Source organism: Sus scrofa, chromosome 6, assembly GCF_000003025.6.
Source record: "Sus scrofa isolate TJ Tabasco breed Duroc chromosome 6, Sscrofa11.1, whole genome shotgun sequence".
Lineage (NCBI taxonomy): Eukaryota > Metazoa > Chordata > Mammalia > Artiodactyla > Suidae > Sus > Sus scrofa.
Window position 1 is genome coordinate 504,028 of NC_010448.4, and position 24,319 is coordinate 528,346.

Here is a 24,319-nt window from a genome sequence, read left to right on the forward strand (position 1 = left end):
TCTGGTTGGCCCCGGATGGGGAGGGTGCTGCTCGAAGGGTTTCCGCGCGTGTTGGGAAGGAGGGTACGGGCCTGGCATCCTCATGCGCAGGGCGGTGCTGGCGACGGGCCTTTGTGCTGCTCTGACTGCTGACTGGAGGGCCCCTGACGCCCTGGCGTGCGGGTACCTGTTAGCTTTTGCTGAGTAGAAGCAAGTCTGGTGTCGAGTAGTTGGCATTTGACAGATTTACTAGCTAGAGTAAAAACTCATGTTTGTCATTCTAGCGAAAGCGGGAGAGCGAGCCCGGCTGTTGTGGCCAAGCGCTTGGTGATGGCGCCAGTTGGGAGAAGCGACCAGGACCGTCCCTGCGGGCTGGCCGGGGGCGGCGCACGGGCCGAGACAGGGCTGGAGGAGGCCCGGGAGCCCAGGCCTCCGAGCTGCCGGGGGGCCGCCCAGCCCCGTTCCTGGCAGGTGGTGGGCACGTGGCTGAACCAGCCCCGGTCTGCCCTTTTGTAAGACGCGGCCTCCTCTGCGGGCTGCTGACAGAGTCTTCTGGAAACAGTCCTGAATGACCCTGCAGCCAGGAAACAGAGGGTCTGCTCTGGCCTGAAACCTGGGGCATTTGCGAGAGAGCCAGGACGGTGTGTCTGGATAAGCTGTTTCTTGAGAGACTTGATAGAATTTTTTTTTTTTTTACTCAGCATTAGTTTTGAGTAGAAACTCCAGGGAAAGCAAGAGTCTAGAAGCCTTTGCTTCTTCTCAACAGGTGGCTTTCTGAGGTGGGGTTGCCAAAGTGTTACCTAAATAAAGTCCATCATATCTAACAACAGAGCTTTAAATTACTATTATTATTATTATTATTGTTTTTTTAGGGCTGCACCTGCGTCATGTGGAGGTTCCCGGGCTAGGGGTCGAAGTGGAGCTGCAGCTGCCGGCCTGCATCACAGCCACGGCAGCACCGGATCTGATCCCGGTCTGTGCCCTGTGCTGCCGCTTGCGGCCTCGCCAGATCCGTGACCCACTGAGCCAGGCCAAGGATTGAACCCGTGTGCTCCGGGGCATGATGTCGAGTTCTTAGCCTGCTGAACCGCCCTGGGAACCTCTGAGCTGTGTGTTGAAGAGTTAGAGGAGAACGTAGCCTGTGGAGATTGAGCCCCAGGTTGAGGGACGGAGGCAGAGCCCGCGTCTCTCCCGGGGCCCCGCGTGTGGAGTGTCCCTCGGGCCCTCGCCGGCGCCGTGGGTCCCGCAGCCCCTCTGCCTGAGCTCGGGCTGCTCCACGCAGGGCCCGGCTCTGACTCCTCACAGGTTTAATTACTGCTCATTACTTTCTAAAAAAGGCATGCTTCTAGGTTCTTAGTCACAACTGATCTTGAATTTGCTTCCAGTGCAAGGATTTTTAACTGACAGACTTTTTACTTTGGACTTATTTAAACCGAAGTAAGTGGTTTTGCAATCTGCCAACAGCGCACTGCCAGGCCGGGCTCTTGAGTGGAGTCAGGAAGCCGTTTGTAGGGAGGGTACCTGAAGGGCAGCCCTCCGCGAGCGGCTCTGGTGGGCCGACGCCAAGTGGCACTGTGGCGGCGCTGGGCACGCGGCTTTAGTTGATTATGCCCGGTAGGATTAGTTGTTTCGAGTCAGTCGCACATCTTTGAAATAATTCTTCTTTTGAAGGTTGATTTTTTTTTTTTTTTATGACTTTTGTACTTGGGTGGCAGAATATATTCTGGCGATGGGTTAGCAAGATCTTAAAAAGAGTAGGTAATAGAGCCTGTTTTGAGAATTTCTTTAGTTTCTTCAGAATGAAAATTCATTGAAGTGTTTTAGGTCTGGCTCCCAGAGGGTGTGAGCCCCTGCGAGGTGCTGGCGGGACTCGAGGAAGTGCTGGCACTGTCCTCACCCCAGGGTGGCCGCCCCTGCCTGGCCCTGCCACCCTCTCCAGGTTCTGTGCCCGGGGCTCTCCTGGGCCCGCGGTGGGCCTTGCTGTTGTCTGATGGGCATCCTCCTTGGTTCTCCCGGACTGTCGGCCCGCCCCACGGGAGCGTGGTCGTCTTAGACGCTGTTTGATAGCCATCCGTCCGTTGTGTAGCAGCGGCGCACTGGAGGTTTGGAGGAAGCCTGTGCTGTGTGTCATCTGTTGTCCCCTCGAAGACAGGAGCCTGCACGGAGGCGGGGAGAGCGTAGGGACGCGCGGGGCTGGAAGCGGGGAACTGTGTGCGTTGTTGTGGCCCCTGGTCCCGGCGTGCCCTGAATCCCTCTGCGACTCTCCTGGGAGTCAGGGCACAGATCGCGCGGTGGAAAGGGTGGGTGTGGCTCAGCTCCGCCGAGGACGAGCAGGCGGGCCTCCGGGAGGCTGTGCGGGCCGGGCTCGCTCGCTGTTGCCTGCCCCAGGCCCGGCTGCGAGGGTGTGGAGGGAGGGCCTTTCTCAGGGTCGGCTCCTTTGGTGCCCACCAGGGTGGGCGCTCCTTCGTGGGCCGTGTGGCCGCGTCACAGCCCTGCTCCCTGACACGCTCGCTCTTGTAAGCTTCCGCTCGGCTTCCGTGTGGCTCTGCGTTTCCGCCGGGTTCTCTCGCTCAGGTCTGTCGTCACGTTTCCCGTGGAGAATTGGGTCCCTTGGGTGTTCCTTTGCCACACCCGGAGGGGATGTGTGTTCGATTCTGCCTCTCGGGGAGGAAAGCACGGACGTGGGGCTCTGGGTCGAGAGGTCCTGGAGGTGGTGCCCGTGGCTCCTCCCCAGAGCTGCCCGTGCCGCCCTCCTGTCCATCGCCCAGAAGGTCTTCCGTTAGCAGAAGCACCGGGGCGTGGTGCAGAGCAGGGAAGTGAGGGTTCTGTTCCCGTCGTGCGCGTGCTGGCGCTTTGGACGGCACGTGTCATGCTCTGAGGTGACGGTCTCTGTGCTCCTGTCCACCTCCGCGATGGACGGGAAGGCGCGTTCTCCTGGGCGCCTGGAGACGGACGCCTGCCTCAGAAGCCCGCGCGCCTCCGTCAGGGCGCCCTGTGCGTGGACCCAGAGACGGCGTCCCGTCCTTGGGAAGGGTGGTGCTTTTGCTGTTCGCATCGGACCGTTCATCTTGCTGCAGTAATTCTTTGTACGAGCCCGACTGCGCACCGTCTTCCCGGGAAGACCAGTGGTCCTGGCCTCGTTCGTGAGTTGGCTGTTCTGTGCGTGCTGACGGCGGTGCCGACGGCCCTGAGCCAGGCCCCCCCGATGCGTCCTGTCAGTCGGCTTGTCTGCTCTGGTGACGCCACCTCGTCTTCATCTCGTGTGCTGGTAGTTCTCGCTCTCTAGAGGTGCAGTCGGCCTGTGGGTACTCATTTTATATTTTACACCCAGGAACCACAGGCTGCTGGCATGAACCCAAAGGGCACGGCCAGTACAGTGGCAGGGTCAGAATTTGCATGACGGCCGTCAGACCCCGGGGTTGGTGGTCTGCCCTTGCAGACGTCGCCCCCACGGAGCTGCAGGACCGTGGACCGTGGCTCCAGCATGAAGGCACGTTGGAAGGCGACCGGCAGGAAGGGCCACACGCCGGCGCTCCCGGGGCGTCAGGAGCAGTGGAGCCGTGGCAGCGAGGCCCGCAGGCCAGGAGGCTCTGTGTTTGCAAAGCCGGTGGAGGTGTGCAGCAGGGCTGGGGCCTCCGGGAGATGACAGGCTTGAGACAGGAGGCTTGAGGGGCTGCTGGCTCGGAGGTGACGTGGGCGGCAGGCAGGGGAGCCTGTGGCCCACCCAGGGCGAGGTTGGGCGTGGGGGAGAGAGGACGTGCTGGGAGGAGGGCCTCCTCCAGGGCCCTGGATCCCACTGCTGGGGGAGGAAACCAGGCCTCTTGGCAGTCAGGGCTCCAGTGTGGTGTGTAATTGAAGACTTCGTGTGGCTCTTCTCTCTTATTCTGTCGGGAGGTGAATCAGTGTCACTTCTGATTCACCGAGTGAGAGTTGGGTGTCCCACTGCCCCCCAGTCTATAAATGGGCGGCATGTGGAAGTTCCTGGGTCAGGGGTTGAATCTGAGCGGCAGCTGCAACCTGCGCCACCGCTGTGGCAATGCAGGGCTTTTAACCTACTCTGCCCCAGCGGGAACTCCTGGACATCGCATCTTAGTTTAGAGACAGCACTGGTCCTTTGTTTTTCACTTTGGGCTGCTTCTCAAGGAATCTCACTTAGCTCATTTCACTGTTTTGAAAACGGTAGCATACTTAGCAAATGAGACTTGGGTGGGTGTTACTTTTCTATTCGATGCTCCTTTCTTGCGTGTCACCTTTTAGGAGATTGGGGACAAGTTATGCTGAGCTCATCAGCTCTGGCCATCTTCCGTTTAAATGAAACTACTTTGAGGACGCCCCCCCCACCCATCTTTTGAAAGATACTGTTGATAAATATATATTAAATTCAGAATTTTATTCACTTAGAGGAAGCAAGTCAGTCTATCAAAGAGTGAAACGTAACTTCTTTTCAAGGAGGACCATCATCTCACCTTTCTTCGGGATGTCTCACCTGATAATTGGCCAGGTCCCTCTGGTAATAGTTTAAGATAATTAAATCACTGTTGGAAGCGTGCCGTCTGAGTTTGTAGGTTTTCTGCACGTTGTTGTCCTGCATTTCACTCCGAGGGTCGGTTTAAGGGCCTCTGAGCGCGCTGGATCTGAGCTGCTGACCCCGCCCCCCACAGCTGGAGCCCCCTTCTTGCCGAGCGTCACCCAGTGTGTCCTTTTCGTCCCCAGACAGGCGTCTGCGGGCCTGCGTGGTGCTCGTTAGGAAACAGTGTGTCTTGGGTTCTGGACCGTCTCCTGGCGGGAGGCTGTCTACCGGGAAAGTAACCTGGGGTTTTGTTGTGATAGAACGTTTTACTCCGCTTTTCTGAATGGAGACTGCGCTTTGCTTGCGGGGGCCAGGGATCTCCTGTGAGGCTGGGGGAACCTGGGTGGATGTGCCAGCGTCTCCCTGCTTGGCAGCAAAAAGGTCGCTTTAACACTGTCTCTGGAACAGGGTTGTTCTGGAGATTTGAGTGACTTAGAGGCAGGCCTGCCAGCATGTTGGATCACATGCAGAACCTGGAGGCGAAAGGGCCTTCTGCTGACACACTGAACACAGACGGCCATCGCGGGTTGGGAGTGGGTGACGTCTCCAGGGTGAGTCACCAGGGCCCTGGGCACACCTGCTGACGAGCCTGCCCTCCGCCCTGCAGCCCTTCTGCCCTGGCACTTGCACTTCAGCCCGGGGTTGCCGTGCTGGTGGGTGTGTTTGCGCAATCTTCCCACGCCCGGAGCGTAGCCAGAGCTTGCTCGTCACACGCTCCCTCACCCCAGGCCTGGGGGTCGTCACCTGCGTTTGAGTCCCAGGTCCTCTGGTGTGTGGCATGGCCAGTCTGATTGGCCCATCTCCTTGCACCCTGGGAACGAATGAGGTTTGGATCTTGCCTCTCAGTGCACGTCTGGGCTCCAGGAGACATGGGTCGTGCCCTGTAGCGTCAGGGCTGGTAGGCTTTCGGTTGGCCGAGTAGCTGGGCTAGGGCCCGGTTGCTGGACCAGTGTCCTTGTGTCTCCATGTTGAGCGGGGCTGCGGGTGACCCCTGTCTCAGGGCAGCCTGTGCGGGGGCGCTCACTGGACTCTGGCCCGGCTGGGCTCTCGCGGCCTGTGCTCCTGGCCGAAAGGCCTCTCGTGGAATCGTGTCGTGTCTGTGTTCTTCTCCAAGGAGGCCTCTCTGACTTGGTTTAGAGGGAGAGTGAGACTCTCTCTCCGGCTGAGAAACAGTGCTTTCTGGGATTGTTCCCACAGTTTCGTAATTGGGGGTTTGGGTGAGAAAGGGGGCGTAGATGAGTGATTATTTATTAGATTTGCTTTGAAAGCTTTAAAAAAACCCAGTTTTAGGAGTTCCCGTTGTGGTTCAGCAGGGTAAGAACTCAGCGTTGTCTCTGAGGATGCAGTTCAGTCCCTGGCCTCGCTCAGTGGGTTAAGGAAGAAAAAGACAAAACAGGTTTACATTCTCAGCCCCGGGCACACAGGCGGGCAGAGCCTCTTGGGAGGGGTGGGGGTGTGGAGTACGGGTGCTGTGTCTTGGGGCTCTCTAGAGGGTGGAGCCGGCCGGGCGGCGGGCAGAGCTGAAAGTCCTGCTGGGTACCGTGTCCTGTCCCCCACCCCCGTGGCTGAAGCAGGAGGTTTGTAGTTCGGCGCCTCCCTCCCCACACCAGCCCCTCTGCCCCGCGAGGGTGATGCGCCTGTCTCACTCTTGCTCGAATCGGGCCTAGTGAACTGTTCTTCTCCTGCACCTGTAATGCTTTAGCTTGGAGGTTTTATGGGTGGCGGTGAAGGGGAGGAGGCAGGCGCTGGTGACCTGGCGAACAGTCAGGGGAGCTGCCTGCCATCTCCAGAGAAGGACGTGGACACTGTTCACGGAAACATTCTGATTTGGAGCTGAGGTGGCATCAGGGGGCCCGAGGGATAGTATGTGGTGTCAGCAGTCTTGGGTCATTGCCCGGAGCCGACCAGGCACGGCCACTCAGCTGGGGCTCATGGTCACAGGCTAGGTAGGTGGAGAGGGCTTCTGAGCCCAGGATGCAGCCTGGGAGATGGACACAGCACCTGCTGTGCAGCCAGGCGGGAGCAGGGTGTGAAGCAGAAAGCTGTGCCCGTCCCTCTGGATGGCCTGGGAGATGGTGCTGAGGTTAGGAAGGGAGTGAGGCCTGAGTGTGCTGCTGAGGGTTGAGTAGGAGCTTGCCCGGGGCTGCACTGGGCAAGGGGCAGCTCCTGTGAGTTCAGCGGGGACTGCACCATCCTTGCCCGTGTCCTGGGGCTTTGCAGCAGGGTTGTCGTGCGGAGGGGCCGTGAAATCAGCTCCAGGAGGCACACCCACCTTCACACCAAGCACCTCCAGCAACCGGGGTCCAGCAGGAGACATTGGGGTGCCTCCCGTGGAGGAGGGAGTGAGCCTTTTCCTGTGATGCCTCTCGTGTGGGCGGGTCTGGCTTTGGGAGAACACGGGCAAACACACTCGAAGACCCGTGAGAGCTGTGGGCAGGCATGAGGTGTGCACAGAGGTGGGCTGGGCCGGCTCTGTCCCCCTCTCGGCTGCCCGTGAAACACGGGGGTGGGGGTGGGGTGGGGGGGTGACATGGGGGTAGCCCGACCAGCTGAGGCGGGAGTGGGAGGAGCGGGGTGGGAAGCCGGAGCTGGCTTGGGCTGTGGCGCTTGCCGAAGGCCTCTGGGTGGGGACGCGTGGTCTCCTCGGTGGGACCGCAGACTCTGGCTGTGTCTCTGACGCCCTGGACTTGGGCCTTGAGCAGGAGCTCCGCCCTGGAGCGCTGGTGCTGGGGTGTAGCGAGGGCTGCTGGAGCCCCAGGGTGGGTGGCTTGTCCTGGGTGCCGAACGCCCGCGGAGCAGAGCTGTGGGTGGGATGCTGTGCTCCCGTGTGGAGGGAGGAGCAGCTCAACCCCGGCCTTCTGAGCTGGGAGCTGTCACCCAGCTCGTTTTGGACAGGCCCCGTGTGAAGTGTTTAAAGGACGGCATCTGTGACAGTCTTCGCAATCGTCCAGGGCCCTCGCCAGTTTGGGGAAAGGCAGCTGCAGCTGAGCTGTGTCGCAGCCATGGGTCTCTGGCGGGGGGACACGGGGGATGACTGGGCAGCCTTGCCCCCACCCAGGAGCGCAGGCTCTCCCACCCACCTGGGTCGTCTTGAATTTCCGTCGGGATGTTTTGGGGGATTTCATTGTGCAAAGCTTGTACCTCTTTGGTTAAATCCACGTCTGGGCGTTGTGTGCCTTTTGGTGCAGCCCCGTCTTAATTCCCCTTTGGGAGAGCTCACTGCTTGTGTGTAGAAGTAGAGCCGACTGCGGCCGCTAGTCTTGTGACCTGCAGTCTTGTCGGGCTGGGCTCGCTTACCGGTTCTCATTGTTTCTTGTAGATTCTTTTAGGGGTTTGTATTCATTTTTCTTTTTTTCTTTTTTGGCCACTCCATGGCAGGTATATTGAGTTCCTGGCCAGGGAACAGATCTGAGCTGTGCTTGCAGCAACACCAGCTCTTTTAACTCACTGGGCTGGGCTGGGGATGGAGCCTGTGTCCCAGCGCTCCGGAGATGCTGCTGCTGATCGTGTGCACCACGGCGGGAACTCCTGTACTCCCTTTTGGTTTTTTTGCTTGTTAGGGTCACACCCACGGCACATGGAGGTTCCCAGCCAGGGGTCGAATTGGAGCTACAGCTGCCGGCCTACTGCTGAGCCACGATGGGAACTCCTGTGTTTTTGAGAGGTGAGGTTTCTAGCTGGACAACCCGGTTTAGTTCCAGCGTTAGTTGTGTCCCGACGAGGTAGGTTGTGGCTTCCCGCCTGTGTCCCTGAGGGCTGGGCGCTCGGCTTCTGTTAGTGCTTCGTGTGAACGTGCGTGTGGCCTGCGAACAGTGACCTCACGGGGTGGGCTCTTGTCCTCGGATGAGGCCTTTTGTGGGACTAGGACAAGAGAGTTGTGAGAGGCTGAGAAGATACAGGATCGCTGACCCGGCTGCAGTGGGGTGGCCGCAACCCCGATTCCTGTGAGCTGACCTGATGCCAGACCCTGGTCCTCAGCGGCTGGGATTTGGGGCGCACCCTGGTGGCAGGTGACAGCTGTCCCGCTTTCTCTGGAGTGTTGTCCTCTGAGCCTCGTGCTGACCGGAAGCGCTGAGTCGCTCTGTGCTGGCGAGACTGGCGACCTGTGGTCTGACTGGGCCCCGCAGAGAAGCCGCCTTCCGTCCTGTCCTCCAGGGCGTCCATCTGCGCCGCTGTCCTCCGTGCGCTTTGCGGTGTGAGCGGGGAGAGGGAGCCGGGGGCTTCCTGACCCAGAGTCCGGCTGTCAGTGTCCCCGCCGCGAACGGGTAGCTGGCTTTGCAGGGCCAGCACTGCCGCCCTCCCTGTCTAGGGCCTTTTTCCACGGGCATGCCCGGTGTCTTTCCCTGCTTTGACCCCAGGCGTTTAACCCCATCTTCAGCAGTTTCCCGGTTTCGCGCTGGCAGTGTTTCCCTTGCTGCTATGCGTCCAGAGGTGTAAGAGGCCACCCTTCCCAGGCTCTGGGGGCTGGGCCAGGGCAGGAGAGGCCCTCTGCCCTGGGGCCCCAGGCTCGCTGCCCCCATGCCCTCCTGCCTCTGTGCTGCGGCAAGAGAGAATTGTCTTTTAAAATTAATCTTTTTAGGGAGTTCCGTTGTGGCGCAGTGGTTAATGAATCCGACTAGAAACCATGAGGTTGCGGGTTCAATTCCTGGCCTTGCTCAGTGGGTTAAGGATCTGGCGTTGCTGTGAGCTGTGGTGTAGGTTGCAGACGTGGCTCGGATCCCACCTTGCTGTGGCTCTGGTGTAGGCGGGCAGCTGCAGGTCTGATTCGACCCCTAGCCTGGGAACCTCCATATGCCACAGGTGCGGCCCTAGAAAAGGCAAAAAGACCCCCCCCCAATTTTTTTTTTTGATTATTTAGAGTTAATCTTTTAAAATCAAAACATTAATTTTTTTTTCTTTTTTTTTTTTTTGGCTGCACCTGTGGCATGTATAAGTTCCTGGGCCAGGGATTGAACCCGCTCCATAGCAGTGACAATGCCAGATCCATAACCCACTGAGCCACAGGAGAACCAGTTTTTCTGCTTCTTGTTTGCATTGTCCTGTGGTGAAGAAGGAGCATTGGAGTTGAAGAGGGGAGTTGTCCAGCTTCTTTCCCACCGGCCTTGGCTCTGGACACTGTCTCCGCACCTGTTCCCTCTCATTCCGCCACACCCCCACACGGCGACAGTGCCCCTCCTGAAACAGCAACGGAAGGTCAGGGCGACAGTCTGACCAGCCCCCCCGCCCCCCACAGCAGAGCGAGGTTTTGAGTTGCGTACTCTGGGTACCTCCGGACGGGGGCCCTGTGCCCTGCAGGCCCTGTCTTTCTGTGGCTGGGGACACAGTGGGGCATGGCTCCCCGCTGTTTTTCACGCAGTGCCCTGGGGCCTCTTGGCTGCATTTTAGGGTGGTTTTTAAAGCCACGGTGAGACCCACATGGACACGTGAGTTTTCCTGTCCATATTCTGGGAGACGGTGGTTGTGTGGGCTCTGGGGTCAGCCTGGGTCTGAGTCCTGGCCCGCCGCTCAACAGAGCACTTGGCCAGGCTGCACACCTCCGCGGGGGCTTGGAGGTCTCAGGCGCAGAGTGGGGGTAACAGTGTCGCCTGCCTCAGGTATTGTTGGGAGGGTTCAGTGGAGTTAATGTCAGGCTAAACCATAGGAAGCTGCCAACATTAGACCTTTTTTTTTTTTTAAATTGAGATTGTGGATTCACATGTTGTAAGAAATACTACCGAGAGACCCCCTGGGTACTTTGCTCAGTTTCTTGCATTGGTGACACTTTGTAAAAATGCACAGGGTGTGGACACGGGTACAGCCCTGGAATCTTAGGAGGGGCAGGTCTTGCCCTGTGTTGTCCTGTGTCCACCAGCTCCACGAGGGTTGTTCCTGTCTGCACTTCCTCAGCCACACCCACCTCCTTTCTGCTTTGTCTCCTTGCCCTTCTAACCTTCACCCTCGCAGCCACCCAGCCTGCCCTTCTAACCTTCACCCTCGCAGCCACCCAGCCTGCCCTTCTAACCTTCACCCTCGCAGCCACCCAGCCTGCATTTCTAACCTCAACCCTGGCAGCCACCTAGCGAGCCTTTCTAACTTAACCCTGGTGCCACCTAGCCTGCCCTTCTAAAATCTTGCCACGTGCGTGGAATCCTTGAAGGTGTAATCTTCCGGGATTGGCTCCTGCGGGCCCTGGAGTCCCCCTGACCTGTGGCCACACTGGTGGCCTTTCCTTTTTGCTGCTGAGCGCTGCCTCCTGACGCCACGGACCACAGTTCATTTACCGTCCCCCGTTGAAGCACATCTCTGCACTGCTTCCAGTTTTGGGGAATTAGGAATAAAACTGCTCCGAACATTCCGTGGAAATAATTGGACTGTTTTTGACCTCCCCAGATGGTCCTGTCCAGAGGCTCAGGCTGGCACCAGAGGCCCTGGTGCTCTGCTCTGCGTGTGGACGTGGTGCCTTAGCCAGTTTCCGTGCAGACCTGGAAATGTGTCGCCACCTCCTGCTTGTATCTGGACTTAGTGACAGGAGGGCCACAGCTCTGGCCCTGAGCTCCTCTGCGCACAGCTTCCCGAGAGGGAACTGACCCTCGCCAGCACGTCTGCAGGAATCGGGGAAGGAAACGCGGAAGTCAGCCTGCAGCCTCTCGTGCGAGCGCCGCCCGGACCCGGGGTGCTCATGCTGCTGTGTCACCTGGTGTGTGTGTGTGGCATACCTCCCTGCACGGGGCTCCCACGGTAGTCTTGTCTCGACCCTGGTTTCTGCTCATGAGAACTGTAGTTCCACGTGAGATGGGATTGAAAAACGGGTCTCTGTTTTAAGATCTGTGGGCTAAGGCCAGTGTAGCAAGGTGAATTTGGATTCCTGGCATTTGGGGCACTTTGAAAGATGGTGGCGCAGGGCATGAGGGAGGCCAGAGCTGGGCTCAGTGCTTGGGAACCGAGTGTGCGGGTGCTGGTCCGAAGCCAGGCTTAGCAGTTCTAGGATTAGATGAATAAAAATGGAAGTGAATTTAATATTAAACAGCTGTCCAAGTACAGTCTTCCAGAACACGTTGGAGGAGAAGAGACCGACTGTCCCTGGTGACATTTTGGTCCTCCCCCGACCCTCAGGGGTCCTCGCAAGCAGGTGGCTGCGTGCTGGGCACAGAGTGTGCTATGGCCGGTGACGTTCCGTGGAGAGAGCCTGGGCGGAAGCCGAGGGAGGGAGGCAGCGCTTCGGTGTCAGTTTGTGCGTAAGTGAGATGAGGTTGGGCTGTTTCTTCACAACTTAAAATTTTTTAAAATATTTATTTCTATGGCCATACCAGCAGCATGTGGAAGTTCCTGGACCAGGGATTGAACCCGAGCCCTGGCGATGCCGGGATGGTGTGGCAGTACCGGATCCTTCAACCCACTGTACCAGGCTGGGATGGGAACCTGCACTTCTGAGGCGCCCTGAGCCGCTGCAGTTGGATCCCTAACCTGCTGCACCAGGGCAGAACTTCCGGTAACTAAGTTTTTTTCTGCCCCTGCTGTGGCAGGTTAGGGATCCAACTGCAGCGGCTCAGGGTGCTTCAGAGGGGCAGGTTCCCATCCCAGCCTGGTACAGTGGGTTGAAGGATCCGGTACTGCCGCACCGTCCCGGCATCGCCAGGGCTGGGGCAGAGCTCCTCCTTGGAGGACCTGGTGAGATGGGGTGAGTAGGAAGGTTAAGCCTTGCGTCACACACGCCCTCCATCCAGAGGCGACCACGCCAGTGTGCACACATTTCCTTGTTTGTCTCAGAAGGGCGCGTCGTCTTCCTCATGCGGGTTGCACCTCCTCGGCCCTTGCTGTGGCGTCCTGGGCTTCTTGCTGGTCCCGCTGGGCGTCTCCCGGAACCTTTCTGTGGCTTCTTGGAGAGGCGGCCCGGCCCCCGGCCGTGCTGTCCACTGCCGAGTCCCCGCAGCTCCTCGCTGGCCACCCCAGCCTGCTGGATGCCGCTCGCCTCTGGGCCCGCATCCCCACGGCCTCTGGGCGGGAGCCAGAGGCCTGGCAGTGGTACGTGGAGTCTGCTCTTTCTCGTTGAGCCTGTGGCTTGCCCATCGTGGCGGTGGTGACGTGGATACGAACATGTCTGCTACTCGAGCTCTTTCGTATCTTAGGATGTTTCTTCAACATGCTTTCCCCAGAAGTGGGGTTACTCTGTCAAAAGGTGTATTTTAGAGACTCTTAATTTGTATTGTCTTCCAGGAATAATGGAGTCAGTTACTAAGTATTTTTCCTTAAGGTGAAAAGACCTTTAGAAGGCCTGGTGTTTTTTTGGCCGCCGTGAGGCATATGGAGTTCCTGGCCTAGGAATCAGATCTGAGCCACAGTTGCAACCTGACACTGCAGCTGCGGCAACAGTGTTGGATGCTAAACCCACTGTGCCAGGCCGGGGATCGAACTCAGTGCTCTGGAGAGCCGCTGAGATCCCCTGGCACCGCAGTGGGAACTCCCAGAAGACCTGGGTTTTGTTTTCATCTTGATTTAATTCCCTGCGTGACCTCCGGTGATTGAAGACTTTGTCTTGTCTTTTGTCTTTTTATGGCCGCACCTGTGGCACATGGAGGTTCCCAGGCTAGGGGTCTAATTGGAGCTGCAGATGCCAGCCTCCACCACAGCCCCCTCAGAGCCCAGCCGAATCCACACGAGCTCCACTGCAGCTTGTAGCATCGCCGGGTCCTCAACCCACTGAGTGAGGCCAGTGGTCGAACCCGCAACCTCATGGTTCCTAGTTGGATTCGTTTCTGCTGCGCCACAGCGGGAACTCCCGAAGACCTAAATTTTTTTTTTTTTTTTAATTCTTTTACACCTCACTTTTCTTAACTTGGGCCTAGTTTCCTTATCTGTAAAATACCAGTTGGATTAGAGCACTGGTTCTCTCCCCACAGGATTTTGCCCTTCAGGGGACTTGTGACAGTGTGCAGAGACATTCTGCTGTCCCACTGTGGGGAGGTGCTTCTTGCACCCTGGTGGGCCCAGGTGACAGCGCTGGGTTTGAGAAACTCGGGTTTCATTCCAAACTGAATCCTAACTGTTACCGTTTGCTGCTTTCCTTTTCGTCATAAGCTAGGAGAAGTTAAAAGCTTAGTGACTGACTGACTGCTTTTCAGGGAAACCAAAGTGTGATGAGAAGCTGCTCTTCTGTGTGTGGTGGTGGTTAGTCCTGAATGCTGACGTCAGCCCTGAAAAATCACGTACCAGGAATCTAAGGACAGGGCCGTCTCAATCCATCTTTGCAGAATACACCTACACACCTGTACACACAGGGCGGACCCCTAGGTCTTCCGGGACGGGAGCGCAGGCCGGGGCGCCGCCGTCTGCAAGCCCCCCCACCGCCCGGTGGCCCGCAGGTCCCCTGATGCTGCACAGCCGTGTTTGGAGACTGGGTTGTGGGGACATGGGTGTGGATGGAGCTGCTTCTCCTCTGTTGCTTACTGCTGCTGTGCTGTGCGTGCGAGCTCTCAGAGGGTCCAGTGTCTGTCACTGTGGCACGTGTGCCCTCTCTCATCACACTGTCCACATGGTGGGGCAGGTGGTGCCTTGATTTCCTGGTTTCTGGCATGTGCTTCATTTGAGAGGATTCTCAGTAGAAGCTGTTTTATCGGAATTTTGGAAAATTGTGTACTGTGCTTTTTGCCCTTTTTTGATACTAGATTTTGGGTTTATCTTCAAATAGTTGGAATTGCTTTGTTTTGAATGTAAAAATATTTGATGAATGAAAAAATGTTTTTAGTTGTCGGTGTACCTTTGGACTCCTAGCTTTGAGGGATAGAAATGCATTTTTTCTTTTGTCTTGTCTTTTTTGTTTGTTTCGTTTTTGTTTTTTCTAGGGCCACACCCTCGGCATATGGAGGTTCCCAGGCTAGGGGTTGAATCGGAGCTGTAGCCACTGGCCTACACCACAGCCACAGCAATGCCAGATCTGAGCTGAATCTGCCACCTGCACCACAGCTCACGGCAAGACAGGATCCTTAACCCACTGAACGAGGCCAGGGATCGATCCCACAACCTCACAGCTCCTGGTTGGATTCGTTAACCACTGAGCCACGACGGGAGCTCCAGAAATACATTTTCTCAGTCCATCACAAAATGAAGCGGTGACCAGTCACGCAGTCCAGGGAGCAGTGCGTGGAGGGACGAGGGCCTGCAGCCCGTCACTGCCGGAGCTGGGGGGGGGTGCTCTGCCCCTGGTGTGAGCTGTAGGGCTTGTCGTGGTGCAGATGTGAGGACCGGGCTCTAGGCAGCCGGCGTCACCAGCACTGCCGGCTTCTGGAGGTGCTTCCCCCGTTGGGGGCCGCCACACCCCACTCCCAGGAGGAACCGTTATTTTGAGATTTATAACTGCTGGGTTTTCATTGATGTTTTACTGTATTCGTGTACGTCACATAGATAAGGTTTCGTGTGCTTTCGAAGATGCCAGGTGCTCCCCGTGCCCTCGGAGCCCTTTCTCCTTGGGCGTTGGGGCTTTGCCGGCGTCATGAGCATGGTGCCCGCAGGGCAGGCGCAGAGGGGGCGCGTGGCAGGGCTCCTCTGCTGGCACATCGCGGGCCTGTGCTGCACTGCCCAGGAGGCCACGGCTGTACTCCGTCCCAGGGACGTCCCTCGGGGGCTGCCCCTGTTCCCGAGTGTCCTGTGCTGTGCTGGGAGGAGGTGGGAACACAGCTCCGACCTGGAACCACGTGGGCCGTGTGTGATCTGAGCGGAGGTCCCTCGCTAGATGGAGGGGGCAGTGGGTGTAGGGTGGCCAGGACTGTTCCCTGAGAGGGACGGGGGAGCACAGACTGAGAGCGGCAGGCAGCGTGGGCAGTGCCGAGGGGGCCTCCAGGTGGCGGGGGGCTGCAGGGGTGGCCGTGGGGGCGTTTAGGTGTCATTCTGAGCGTGACAGGAAGTCCTCAGAGGGTGCATGATGGTAACTCGACAGAGGCGTCGTAATCGTGAGATTTCCAGCAGACTCTGTGAGGAGAGCATCTCTGGCCGGACCTTTGAGGGCCCCAGGCCCGACGCCCTGTTTCTGGGGGCAGCATTCGGGCGCTCTGGGGGGCTGAACTTGGCCTTTCTGAGCGCCGCTTGCCAGCAGTTCCTGAGAACCGAGGTGTGCGTGGGGAGGGCCCTCAGAACGCGGGGGCCAAGCGCCCGTTTTCGCAGCGTGCGGCCCGTCTGCGGTCGCGGGAGAGGGAGGCGGGTGGTCGCAGAGGGAATGCCGGTGCCCCTGAGAGGGGCCTGGGGGGCCTGCCCACGCCACTGACGCCGTGCTGTGTTTCAGGGTCCGCTCAGCGCCGCGGGCGCCGCTGTGGATTTATTCGCTGCCCAGCCCTCTTCAGCCTTTGCCGCCTGCAGCTATGGAATCGGTAAGTGCCTTGCTGCCCCGTTGTGGCCTCTGCGTTGGTTTGGGAGAGGAAGTATCCTGTGGTGCTGACGTCGCCACGCGGCTCGTCTCGGGCGGACAGGGCGGGGCTCGGAGGCGCGGGCGTCGTCCTGGACTCGCGTGGACTCGCTGCGCGCCGTGTGTCGGCGGAGGTGAGCGTGCGCGGGCCACACGCAGCCTCCTCGGGCCCAGTGCCAGGCGCTCTCTGGGAAGCGTGAAACGGGCCGGCAGCCTGGCCTCTGAAGGACGGTGCCCTTCGACTTGCTGGCCCAGCCCCCTGTGATCGGGAGGCCGCTGGCTCCGGGCAGGCCTCGTGGGCCCCTCTGGGGAGGCGGTGGCGGCCGGGCTGTGCCCTGCCCCGTGTCCCGCGCCCCAAGGAGCCGCTGGTCCTTTTCCTCCACGGTCGAGGCCAGCCCGTGCCAGCCCGAGCGGTGGGTTGCGGAAGGGCTCCGTAGCGCCCTGCCCCCGGGCCTCCTCGCCAGAACGGGCTCTGCTCTCCCGCAGCCCTGGCCTGACCGAGCGCCTTGGGGCGGGGTGGGGGGGGTGTTTTCTTCACGAGTAGCCGTTGGAAAGAACACTCTGGGCCGTTTAGCTTTTCATGCCTTGGGCAGGTGTGAGTGTGTTCCACCAGACTGTCCCAAAGTGTGTTACCGGTTGTGGTGGTGTTTCTAGCAGACGGGAAAGACACCTCCCTCATCCTTCTTCGCGGCCATCCCTGTCTCAGGCCCCTTCGAAGTGGACCTGGCCGGCCCCTTCGACGGGCCACGGTATTTCCTTGGCGCCGGATGAGGCATGATGGAAAGAGGGCCTTTGGTGTCTCTTACGTTGGCATGGGACTGGTCCCTCTTAGTCCGCAGGGTGGTCTAAGGCAGCCCGGCGTGTGGGTGCTGGTGGTGAGGAGGGCAGGACGGTGGTGGGCTGGGGACCCCCCAGGAGTGCCCGTGCATTCACCTCGGTCGTCACAGCCCGAGACATCAGGACTGGCCTCAGGAGAGATGGGGCAGAGGGGCACCTGTGACATTGGCCTTGATCTCCAACAAGGAAGAACAGTGTGCTGCCGAAGTAGTCGACTCGTGTTTGGTGAGCCCCGATGAAACGAAAGCCAGTTAGGAGCAGTTCCGCTGCGGGATTCTGGGGCTGGCCGACGGCGCGGGTGGGTTGAGAGCAGCAGGTGTGCTCGCGTGGGAAAGGTTCCCCGGCGTGGCCGAGTTGGCGCTTGGTGGTACCGTGTGGTAGTGCTCTGACGCCCAGTGCCGTTTCTCCCTCTGTGCCCGCGACTCTGCTCTTCCTGCTCATCACGATGGTCTTCCAGAGCCCACAGTGTCTGGACTGACTAGAGGTCAAGGTGCCAGTGCGGCTGCCCGGCAGGGAGCCCACCTCCCGGACCCGCAAGTCCTTTCTGGCATCACAAGGCACAGTTTGAGAAGAGGGTGGTTGTGTAGGCTCTCTGATGCTTTTTCGTGGTCATTTCTGTCATTCGTAACTGGTGGTTTTCAAGTTGGCCTCGTAAAGGACGAGTGGCAGCCGTTTAGACGGGATGTAGGATGCTTCTTTCCGGGGAGGAGTCTCCTGCTGCCTCTCGCCTCCCGTCTGGGGATCCGTGGGGCTGGCGTGGGTGGGTTCTGGGCTGGGCTGGCCCCGAGGGGTTCCGGAAGTGCTGGGGCTCCAGGGTCTGGTTCCTCCTGGGGGGGGGGTCCCCCTCCCCCCATCCCTGTGAACCGATGGTGGCGAGACTCATTTTAAAGGTTTCTTTAGAGAGTAAGTGACACTGTTTATGAAACGAAAGCTCAGTGAAAATAGAAGCTTTAAAATAATTAGGTTTAGTTTTTGGTTTCTTGTCTCTAGCAAAACACTCTAGTTCCATCTGACAGCTGGCGTCATTCTCACTTGGTTAACACCTTTCTTGGTCAAGCAGAAGGGTCAGAAGTGAGGCGGTGGAAGTGGCTCTTGAGGGCCTGTTCCCCTGGGTCCAAAGGCGCCTGTGGACAGGGCCAGAGTGAGGCTGCCACACCGGCGGGGGGCGGGGGAGTGTTGAGCAGTCCTGACCCCCGCCCCGCACAGGGATGTGACAGTCTCTTACTGGGAAACAGGGGTTTTGAATTATGTTTCCAGAAACACGCTGGTGTCTCAGAGTGGCTTGTTGTAATAATAAAGGCAGTTGTCTTTCGGAATGAGGCTTGGCCCTAATGGTTTATGTTTTTAATGGAACACTTCTATTTAAAGGAGGGACTGTTTTGGAGTTCCTGTTGTGGCTCAGCAGGAATGACCCTGACTAGTATCCATGAGGGTGTGGGTTCAATCCCTGGCCTTGCTCAGTGGGTTAAGGATCTGGTGTTGCCGTGAGCTGTGGTGTCGGCCGCAGGCATGTCTTGGATCTGGCATTGATGTGGCTGTGGTGTAGACCGTCAGCTGCAGCTCCAGTTTGAGCTCTAGCCTGGGAACTTCCATATGCCACGGGTGTGGCCCTAAAATTAAAGTAAAATGGAATAGGAAAGTGATTACTTTTTAAAAACGGAGGTACGGTATGGTATTACGTAAGTTACAGGTGTACGATGCAGTCAGTCACAAGTTTTAATGCTGTGCCACATTTCTAGTTATTATAAAATGACCTCTCTCTGCCTCACTGAAGTGTGGAACTGTGCAAGGTGTGCAGAGCTGTGACAGGCCTGCTCTGTTGTGTCCCTGGAGCTCCCTGGAGAGAGCTGTGGACTGCAGGTGCCCAGTCCCTCTGCCTGCTGCCCCCACCTGGGGTTAGAGGGCGGGGGTCGGGGAGGGTCCTGTCCTTGGCGCCCTCCTGACAGGCCGTGTTGCCGCCTGGTGTTGGAGCCCCTTCTGGGCAGGTCTTTCTGCCCCTTGCGTGGTAGGAGTGGCGTTTTGCTGACCTTGCCATCACCCAGGTGGCAGCTGGGCAGTGGTGGCGGTGGCAGTTCATGGTTACAGCACATGTGGCCGCTGGAGGGTCTGTCCCGAGGCTTGGCGGCTGTTTCCGAGGGCAGAGGTTGGGCTGGGCTGCATTTGCAGGTTGCCAGGAGCTTGAAGGTCCTGATGCTAATAACACAGTTGCCTTTTTAACAAAAACGTTTGTCAGGATTTAACAATAGATAACAAAGCACATTTCGCTTCTTTCTCACAGAAACATGCATAGCTAATTATGCCATATAACTTGAGTATTCTGATTTTTTATTTTTATTTTTTTTGTCTTTTTGCCTTTTTCTGGGGCCGCTCCCGCAGCATATGGAGGTTCCCAGGCTAGGGGTCGAATCGGAGCTGTAGCCACCGGCCTACGCCGGAGCCAGAGCAATCCAGGATCCGAGCCGCGTCTGCAACCTACACCACAGCTCACGGCAACGCCGGATCCTTAACCCACTGAGGGAGGCCAGGGACCGAACCCGCAACCTCATGGTTCCTAGTCGGATTCGTTAACCACTGCGCCACGACAGGAACTCCTCTGAATTTTTGAATGTGATAAATTTTTATAGTAATTTTAGAGTGTTTGAGTAATTTTAGAGTTTTTAGGCTCCCTTAGAAAATACAAAATATTGGATGTCATTTAAGGCAGATTTCATTAAACGCATGCGTTTCGCTCATGTAAAAACTGGCAGTTATGTTCGCATATGCACCCCCTGAAAAAGTTCTCAGGCTCCCCCGCCCTGGCCCTTGTGGGTCAGGAGAACTCAGGTCCTCTCCTTCCGGGGGTTTGAGGTGCCCAGGGAGGAGGGGGTTTGGAACCAGGCAGGTCGGAGCAGAAAGGGAGGGTCCAAGCCCAGCCTGTGCCCCCGCAGGGTCTGTGCCGGGGCTCTGGGTCCTGGCTGTTGGGCCCTGTCCTCCCCCTTGGGGTGTTCCTGGCCGTCGGGGCCTCCAGGCCTGGGGCTCAGCCGCAGGCGGAAGGAAGGCGGGCCGCCGGAAGGGTTGCAGACTGTGCCCCGCTTCTCCCGGCACCTGTCCCCTCCGTTGGTGGCTGCAGGGGCTCTCGAGGAGCCGTGCTGATTGTATCCTTTAATGCCATCCCAGGTGGAAGCTGCCTAAAGCCTTCCTCCCGGCTTTGTATTTGAGGTGGAGAGACTTGCCTGTATCTGCCCTCCAGTAGGCCCCCCAAGTTCTGTTAAAATTGCTCTAGGCTTGACTGCTGGAACCACCCCAAGCCCACCTCGCCTTCCTGCTCTAGCGCAGGGACAGGAGCTCCCCCTGCAGCCCGCTTGGATCTTGGGGGGAGGAAGGAGGCGGGGAATGGATGGAGGGCCCGCGTCTGGGGCTTGGCCAGTGGCCAGGAGAGTCCGGAGGCGCCTTGGTGGGTGGGCCTGTTGAGAAATGCGGTCTCTGCTCAGTCTAGAGAGGCACCTCCGTGGTTTGTGTTGCCATTGCAAGGAGGGTCTGGGCTCTGTTAGTGCCACAGAGGTGGTGGTGGGGAGGTTTGAATTGTGTGCTGGAAGCGGGGGTGCGGTGTTTGCTCAGCAGAGTCCTCTGCAGTCCGAGTTGTCGCGAGGCGCCCCCCAAGCTGTGTGAGGGATGCAGAGGTGGAGCCGAGGGCCCCCAGGGTCACCAGCTTGAAAGGGGAGCAGAGCAGAGCAGCGCTCCAGTCTCTGGCCCGATGGTGCCGGCAGGCACCCCGGCTGGGGCTGGGCAGGGTCTGCTCCCGTGGCCTTGGCCGTGTGCACGGCCTTTCTCTAAGAAACCCCTCGTGGAGGGCTCTGGCCGCGTTCGCAGCGGAGCCGGCGTGGAAGGTGGTGCTCACGCACTCCTTGCACAGCCCTGCATGTGCTGCGTGCTGTGTCTGCAGAGGCCGGGCAGGGGCAGGAACCCGAGGGCTGGAGGAGCGAGAGGGAGAGCTGTAATCAGGTGCGTAAGCTCATCTGACCTCCTTAGGCTAAAACCCTCTCGCTTTTCATTAAAAATCCCTTTTCTTTGTGTTGAGGCTGTTCTTTTTACCCCAACCTGCAGGACACCTCTCTGGCTTTCTTCTCTGGTGGGGGCTACTCCAGGCTTCTGCTCAGGGGTCTCCGGGTTGGGGCTTCTGTGTCGCCTGGCGCCTGTGCGCCGGCAGTGCCGGCTGGTTTGTACCCTTCAGAAGCCTTGATGTCTGTGAGAGGCACAGACGGCCGGTACCTCTGCTTAGGTCCTCTTCTCCCCTCACACACCCCAAGGAATCGATAGCACGTCCGCGCTTTATGCGCAGCCCCCAGGCCTGGAGGATGGGGAGTAGTTGGGCTTTCAGGGCTCCAGAGCCGATCGCAGGCAGAGTGAGTGGGTCTCGGGGCCCTTCTCTCGCTAAAGAGGGAGCGCACTTGCTGGCGCCTGGCTGCGAGTCTGGCCCAGGCGCCGGGCGGGGGGCACCGCTTCGCCTTGGGCAGGTTCCTGTGCTTAATGAGCTGCACAGGCCCAGGCAGGACCTGGGTCCGCGTCCCTTGGTTCACGACAGAGCCCGTTTGAAGGTCCCGAACCTGCTGTCTTTTGCTTCTCTTGTCTGTTCACACCTTTTCCAGTCGCCGCAGAGTCGTCGCTGGACCCACGGCCCCTGGAGAAGCTGGCAGTGCCCTCGGAGTCTCACCGGCATGGCTGTGGCTGCCTGGGTGCCAGCGGCTCCTGCTGTCTGTGTTTGCGGTGACCTCTGTGGCTGGGGGGACAGCTTCGCTTGCTGCTCCGAGCTTCTGCTCCGTGGGCTCTTCACTGATGTAGTCATTGAGCAGTTCAGCGGAAGATGAGTTGTAGCCTGCAGACCGCGGAGGCGGCGTCTTTGCTCTCTGGCCCTGACGCTGGTCAGGTGGGGCCGTAGCCCTTGGGGTGCGGTGGCAGGGCCACCAGGCCTCCCTGGACCTCCTCCTCGCTCCCCGCAGAGCCTCTGGGCACAGGGCCTGCCTGTGGCCTGCCTGCTCCGTCTGAGCCCTGCTCTCTCTGGGCCTCCCCGGCCTGCCTGCTCCCCCACCTCTTCTCGTTCTGCACCCCTGGGAGCGCCGCCTCTGCCCCGGGACGTGTGGCGTTGTCCTGTGTCCTGGCTCAGGCGCACGGTTGCCCTGTGAGCTAGAGAGGCGGCCAGGCCTGTCTTCCAGGAGGGCTTTGTCCTCATCTGCCATCCAGGCAGATGGCGGCTGCACCCGCTGTCCTCGTGTGTCCGTCACCCTGGCCCTCCCACCAGGGGGGTCTCTCTCCCTCTTCAGCTGTCCTCTCCCCACGGCCCGGGGGGCGCCTTCGCACCGGCGGCCTTGGCTGCTCCCCCAGGACTCGCTGCCAGTGCCTGTGAACTGAGTGTTCCTGACGGGGCCTTCCCCGCGGGCGGGCTGGGGCATGGCTGTGCCCTCGGAGCCTCGGGCCGGTCCTGCGCTGTGGTCAGAGGGGGGGGTCAGGACACACACAGCCAGGTGCAGCCTGGCCTCGTCCGGTCGGAGTGTTGAGGTTCGCCGCGGTGCACCCCACGCGTCGCATAGTCCCGGGACCCTGGTGCTGGGGCTGGTGTGGGTCCCCAGGGCTCCTGGGAATGGCCTCTAAGATGCTAAGGGCAGGCGGTCCCATCAGGCTCCACGGGCACTCGTGTTGGATCCCTGCCTCGTTGCCGTGAGCTGCGGTGTGGGTCACAGACTCAGCTCGAAGCCCGCGTTGCTGTGCTGGGGCCGCCGGTTACAGCTCCAGTTGGACCCCTAGCCTGGGACTCTCTGTGAGACGCGGGTGCAGCCCTAGGAAAGGCAGAAAGACAGAGAAAGAACCGAAGGGCAGCCTTGCCTTGAATGCGGTCTGTCCCGGGGAGGCTGCTTGCCGTCCTGGGTGAGGACAGGCTCCGCAGCGGCTCTTGCACCGACGCTTGCTTTCTCTTCCCGCTGCTCCGCGTGGGAGCTGTGTCTCAAGCGGGTGAAATCACTGCGAGCCCGGAATCTGCAGGCAAAGCTGCTCTGAAGCTCCCTTGGAAATGTCCTCACAGAGAGATGACAGGTCGTTTTCCTGAAGGTTCCCTCCCTCTTGGCCTCAGCAGCCTCACCAGGCTCGCCAGGTGGGTGGTGCTGCCTGAGAACCTGTGACGGTGGCCTGGGGTGTGACACCCTGGGTGGTGTGGAGAGGCGAGACCGTTAGATGCTTCTTTTTGGAAGCGTGACTCCAGTTTTATTTCGACAACAAACTGCATTTATGGTGGCCCGTGAGCTCTGTGTCCCCAGTCCAGAGGACGGACAGTGGGCTTGAGGTGAGCAGCGTGCCCCCAAGGTGGTCTCTTCTGGACAGCGTTTGGGAGCCAGGTGGAGTCCTGCGTCCTGGACCAGCCCACGAGCTTGGGCGAGGGCGATGCCGCCGGTTTGTGCTCCAAGGGGAAGGCCGGGCCGTGGCCAGAGGACTGGGGCCTATGTGGCCACTGTCTGTTCCCGTCCCTTTTGCCCAGACCCATGACCCTTTGAGCTGATGCTGCCTTTTCTGATGCGCTGGAAGAACACAAGAACATTCTGTGGCCGTTAGTGCTTTAGAAGCGGAGCGGCCTTTCATGCGGGAGGCTGGCGGGTCTGCTCTTTCCAAGTGCCCGGGCCCCTCCCGCAGCCCCCTGCTGGATCTGCCAGAGCGTCTGCTGCCGGGGAGCAGGTGGCCTGCAGCAGGGGAGTGGCACCCGCCTGTCGGCTGGGGCTGGGGCTGTGCCCCGCCTCCCCAGAGGCTCGGCAGTGTTCGCGGTGTCCGCGTGGACAGACTGCGTCCGCCATCCCTGCCCTCAAGCCGCCTTTGTCTGGGCTGGCACTCGGGGCCTTCAGAGTTTGCTCGATCTCTTCCAAAGCCTCGTACAGGAACTGTTGTTGATTGTTGGGAGGTTGGTGGTGGATTTGGGGTTCTCAGGAAATGGAGCTGGTGTGGAGAATGAGCCCTGCATCCCCCACAGTTGTCACAGCCTCGCTGGCACATGCGTCCTAGCAGGTGGCAGCACCCTCCGTCTCTCTGCCCTGCTGCGCTTGCTGCGGTTCCAGGGAGATTGCGGCCGGCGGGCCGGCCCCCGCTTTGGCCCGCGGGGCTGGGGGACGGGAGCCTCGGTCGCAGACGGGCTTGTCTGCCGCCGCCTTCTCGGATCGAGAGGACGGTTTTCAGGGCAGTGAACAGCAGGGATCTGACCTTTATGTTAAGAGTTGGGCTCTTGTGTGTCTTTGAGGCAAACCGGGGCTCCCATCCCTGAAGTTGTCGATGTGCACTGAGCAGAACTCAGCCTGTCGGTGTCCTGGGGCGGCCGCCGCAGCCTGCAGCCCTGGGGGCCAGGAGGGTCTGTCCCCGGCCTCGCCCAGATCCTGCGTTCACCGGCTCCTCGGTGTTGTGGGGCTCGTAGAAGTGTCACCCCACCTCTGCCTCCATCTTCACCAGGCGTCTCCCCGTGGGCGTGTCTGTGTCCAGTTTCCCCTTTTTCTAAGGACACCCGTGGTCCTGGGGGAACACCCACCCCTGTGATCTCACCTTGACCCGCACAAGGA

General features: G+C 59.3%; 1 protein-coding gene across 5 annotated transcripts in view; it reads left to right on the plus strand.

Moving 5' to 3' along the window:
- Window positions 1-24,319, plus strand: part of ANKRD11 (ankyrin repeat domain 11) — a 157,023-nt gene that overhangs the window by 48,172 nt on the left and 84,532 nt on the right. For 4 of the 5 annotated variants that reach the window (XM_021097040.1, XM_021097042.1, XM_021097036.1 and 1 more), the window contains exon 2: window positions 15,801-15,885. The exons of the other annotated variant lie outside the window; for it this stretch is intronic. The gene's annotated coding sequence lies outside the window, so the exon portion shown is untranslated. The remainder of the gene's footprint in view (window positions 1-15,800; window positions 15,886-24,319) is intronic. 5 annotated transcript variants of the gene reach the window in all.